The sequence below is a fragment of the Phocoena sinus genome, chromosome 6 (genome assembly GCF_008692025.1).
Source record: "Phocoena sinus isolate mPhoSin1 chromosome 6, mPhoSin1.pri, whole genome shotgun sequence".
NCBI classification, from domain to species: Eukaryota; Metazoa; Chordata; class Mammalia; order Artiodactyla; family Phocoenidae; genus Phocoena; species Phocoena sinus.
The window spans coordinates 99,887,706-99,893,014 of NC_045768.1; positions in this window are offsets into that span (position 1 = coordinate 99,887,706).

The window sequence follows — 5,309 nt, forward strand, 5'->3', positions numbered from 1 at the left end:
GGCTGGCACCGCGCGTCCCGTGCTACCTGCTGGGGCGCAGAAACCCCAATCCTGGGGCCGGTCCGAGCCTCCGGGGCCGGGGCCGGGGCCGGGGCCGCTGGCCGGGCAGCCGCGGGCGCTGCAGCCTCCTCGCCGGGAGCCAGATTACTTTTTTCCGGTGAGGAGGTCGGGTGGGGGAGGAGGCGCGGACGGGCGGAAGCGGAGGGAGGGCGAGACCGCGTACAGTGCGCCCAGGTCCCCGCGGGGGGGCGGGGCGGGGGCCACACCTGGGGGGACAAGGCGATTAGAGGCGGCGGCCCGGGGTGTGGGCGCGGGCGGGGGGGAGGGGCAATCCTCTTCCCTCCCCCTCCCCCTCCCCCTCCCCCTCCCCCTCCCCGCCCAGAGCTCCTCTGGGGGGCTTTCCGGACGGCTCCAGGTGTGCATTTGGGGAGTGGAGCTAAGAGGCCATAAAACCCGCCTCTTTCCTCCTTTGCCACGGTTTTTAATTTTGTCCACTGGGGAGGCCCTTCCTAGCAGCGCCCCTCCTCTGCTCTTCACGGGGAACACCTCACTGAGCCCGCTCTTCTGCGGACGGACCCCCAGCCTCAGTTTCCCCTCCCTCCTCTTTCTGAGAAAATGTTGGGGAGGGGGATTTTGGAGAGAGAAGAAGGAGGATGAACGATATCTCTTCCCGTTTCTCCCAACAGTGGCCTAAAAATGAAGAAAGAATGGGAAGCTGTGGGGGGGGGGGCTGGTTTAGTCAAAAGGGGAGGCGAGTGGCGCGTAGTCCAAGTTGGGGGACGCGAGGGGGTCACTCACCTCTCCCTGGGTGAGGACCGGAGCCAAGGCTGACACCCCCAACTCGAGGCAATTTAGACAGCGGCAGCCAAGAGGGAGGTCCCCAGGCCCCAGGCCATTCTCCCTCCGGCTTGTCATAATCACTTTTCACCAGGTTGCTTTTTCCTCTCCCCCCAAATCACAAAGAGTCTTAATCCTGCTGAAGACTGCGGGAAACGTGTTGGGGGTCGTTTTCGGGGGAGGTGGGGAGAGTGTAGGGAGGGTGGTCTGGAGCCACAGCTGATAACTGGCGAGTTCAATGGGATTTTCCACGCAGGGGCGACACCCAGCAATTACCTGAGGACAAAGGGTCGGGGCCCCCAGGTGTGGAGGACTGGACTTGGGGGGCTGGGAAGGAGGTGTGCCGGGGAGGGGGAGCTCTTACAAGCCCTCTGATTTCCGCAGGAATTTGAGACATTCTTTAAAGCTCAGGCCCACCCCCCCCCCACCGGCTCGGGTTAGAGACAGCTTCAAAGGTGGATGGGGCCCTTTGTCTCGCCTCCCCTTTCTTTTCTGCCTTTCTCCGGCCCCTCCCTCCCTCTCTTTGACCTCCCCAGCACAGACAGGCCTCTGGGGGACGGCTCCAGAAAGCCCTCACTGTTTCCTTTCTTGCTTTCTGAGGTGAGACCTGGCAGGGAGGGACAGAGGACGGGGAAGGGTGAGAGAGGAAGGCCGCTCTGGAGGCCTGTGCCATCTCAGACGGGGCCCTTGCCCCAACCCCAGCCAGAGCCCAGCAGCTCTGACGCCCGCTTGTGGCCTTGGGTCCCCCAGCTGTTGGTGCTTCCAGGCTCCATAACCAGGGTGCCTCTTCATGCTCTGGGGAAGTCTCCCCATCCCTCCTAGTGTGTGTGGCAGGAAGGAGGCTTCCCGTGGACCTCTGATGGCTACAGCAACCCTGGTTGCTTCTGGGCGCCCTAAAGCTCCAAGGAGGTGGGCGGGTAGGGATGGACACAGTGCAGGAAGACTTAGGGTGAGTTGAACACATCCGTTTCAGGGAGGGTGTGACAGGGGGAGGGCGGCGGCGGCAGCAGCGTGCCTCAAATCCTATGCCTGTTTAGGATTACCAAGAACTCTGGCTAAGAATAGCCTACATATAGATCCTGGCTTCTCTGTCCTGTCCTCCAAACGGCCAGATGAGGCAGAGGGGAGCCGAAGCAGGAAGTCGGGGCGGTGGCAGGGGGCGGGAATCCATTCACATTTTAGCCCTCGCCACGTCTCTCTAGTCAACCCTGTCCCTCAGACTCCGCTGGCTGTGACTTCCCAGTCACCCAGCCTCAGCATCACAGCCCTGGACAGCTACGAGGGACCACCTGTCCTTGAAGCTCTTTCCTCCCTCACCTGCCCTAGGCGGTCCTTTCTTCCTTCTCTCTGGCTCGCGGACTCTTCTCTTTCCTGGCCCCTCTTCACAGAAACATGCCCCGAGATCTCTGTCACTCTCTCCTCTCCCTGAGCAAACCAGCATGTCAGCTGTCACCCCCTTTCACACGACTGCCTTCTCCTCCAAACTCTGGAACCCTGCACCACGGCCGGACCTCACTGGGATCTGTCTCAATGAATGCGGTAGTTCTCTCAGCGGTCTTTCTCCCTCCTGACACACACACACACACACACACACACACATACACTCCTCAGCACATCACATAGTTTGTTCAGCTCACCTTACCTTACCACAGCTCTGCCCGAGTCACACCATCACTAACAGACTCAGCATGGCTTTCAAACCCCCGCCCAGTCGTGCCAAGGCCCCCTGCTAGCCCTGTCCCTCCAGCTCCCCTCAAGAACGCTGGCAAAACTGCAGCCATTGGGGCTTCCCTGGTGGCGCAGTGGTTGGGAGTCCGCCTGCCGATGCAGGGGTCCGATGCAGGGGACACGGCTTCGTGCCCCGGTGTGGGAGGATCCCACATGCCTGAGCCCGTGAGCCATGGCTGCTGGGCCTGTGCGTCCAGAGCCTGTGCTCCGCAACGGGAGAGGCCACAACAGCGAGAGGCCGTGTACTGCAAAAACAGAAAGAAAGAAAAAAAAAACTGCAACGCTTGCAGTCCAAAAGACACTCTGGGCCCATCTTTTTTTTTTTTTTTCTGGCCACACCACGCAGCTTGTGGGATCTTAGTTCCCCAACCAGGGATCAAACCCCTGCCCCCTTCAGTGGAAGCACGGAGTCCTAACCACTGGACCACCAGGGAATTCCTGCTGGGCCCATCTTTTTTTTTTTTTTTTACATCTTTATTGGAGTATAATTGCTTTACAATGGTGTGTTAGTTTCTGCTTTATAACAAAGTGAATCAGTTACACATATACATATGTCCCCATATCTCTTCCCTTCTGCGTCTCCCTCCCTCCCACCCTCCCTATCCCACCCCTCCAGGCGGTCACAAAAAAGCTGATCTCCCTGTGCTATGCGGCTGCTTCCCACTAGCTATCTACCTTACGTGTGGTAGTGTGTATATGTCCACGCCTCTCTCTCGCTTTGTCACAGCTTACCCTTCCCCCTCCCCATATCCTCAAGTCCATTCTCTAGTAGGGCCCATCTTTGCTCATGAGTTTCCCACTGCCTTGCCTGCCCTTCTCCAGAATGCTGGCACATCCAGACCACAGCCATGTCCTCGGCTCTACAGACGCCCCTCACTCTCCCAGGGGCAGTGGCCATCTCTGCTGCCCCCAGCCCCTCCGGCCATTGACTTGCCCTGGCCTTAAGGCACATATCACAGCTCGTCCAGAACTGTACATATCTATGCTCGTGTCACGGTTCCGCTGGACAGCAAAGGCCTCAGATGTAGAACTAGTCAGTCTTTGCATCCCCCACAGTACCCAGCACAGTACGTTACACAGAATAAGTATTTCTTGAGGAAATAACCCAACTGAAGACCCAGAAAGAAGTCGTTGGCCATTGGCCCAGCACCCTGTGGTCCCTGAAGGTAGAAGGTAGGATGAGAAGCCAGAATCCTGCCTCCAAGCTCCATCCTTAGGAGGACTTGGGCAGGAGGGGTCCTAAGCAGTTAATCCAAATATTTGTGTATTCCCTACAATGTATGACGATGTGCTAGCCCTTTGGTTAATAAAAAAAGATGGACAAGATAGTGTGTCATCCCCTGTCAAGCTCTCAAGACACTTGAAATTTAATTGGGGGGGACCAACCCATAAAAAGGCAGTTCTTTTGAGGACTTTTGGAAATCTGTCTCTTACCCCTAAGATAGCAAAGCAGCATTTGGTACATCCCCAAAGAGTGAAAGGGGAGAAAATAAGGACACTGCTGTGTACTGAGCTCCAGAGATGTGCCAGGCAGTGTGCAAGGTGTGCTCACATTCAGCCCCTCATTTTGCGGGGTGAGATTGTTCCCATGTTGTGTGTGGGCAGGCTTAGATGGAGAGATGTTAACTCATCCAAGATCACAGTCCAGATTCTCGCCTGTCTCTGTTTTGTTTGTTTTTTTTTTTGGCTGCATTGGGTCTTCGTTGCTGCGTGCGGGCTTTCTCTAGTTGCGGCGAGCAGGGGCTACTCTTCCTTGCGGTACGCACGCAGGCTTCTCATTGCGGTGGCTTCTTTTGCTGCGGAGCATGTCCTCTAGGCCCTCGGGCTTCAGTCGTTGCGGTATGCAGGCTCAGTAGTTGTGGCACGCAGGCTCTAGAGCGCAGGCTCAGCAGTCATGGCGCACGGGCTTAGTTGCTCCGCAGCACGTGGGATCTTCCTGGACCAGGGCTCGAACCTGTGTCCCCTACATTGGCAGGCAGATTCTTAACCACTGCGCCACCAGGGAAGCCCTCTCACCTGTCTTTTAACACCTCGAGTGGGATGTTCCCCACTCCTCAGCCAGGCACGGTGGGTTCTGGGATGTACGTGGGGCAGGGGCACTGGGAAGGGCTGGGGTTTGCTTGACCTTGAAGATAGGAGCAGGATTTCCGTCAGCAAAGAAGACCCACCAGGGGGCAATATTGAGAGTGAAAACAGCATGGGAAGAAGGGCTTCAAGGCAGGAAAATGTGAGGTCTGTTGTGGGAGTGGGAGGGCGAGCAGTAGATCGGCTTGGCTAGCACTGAAAGTTTGCAGCCAGAAGTGGCAGGAAAGGATTGGGCCACGTTATGAAGAGCTGGGTCTCTGCTGTGACAGGAGGAGACCGTGAGGGCCTTCAAGAAGGGGAGTGACCAGACGCGATTGTGGGGTTGGGGTTCAGGGGAGAGGCTGGTCTGGTGCAGCTGCTGGGGCTGAGGCTCTGGGGTCCAGGAGTCAGACAGTCCAGTGATCGGAGGTGGGGGACGTGTCATCCAGACTGATGGGAAAGGGTCACTTGGAGGCCCTCGTCCTTTCTTTTGTTCTGCTGGCCCAGTTCTCTGTCATTGTCCCTTCTTAGGTGCACAGGTGCCCAGTCAGCCTCTCCAGGAGTTAATGTTTAGACCTCCCCGGGCAGGTCGGTGCAGGAGGCGGGGCAGGGGCAATGGAGTGAGACGGAGAGAGGACAGAGAAACCTACGCACAGCCCCTGGGGACGGGACAGGCGGCA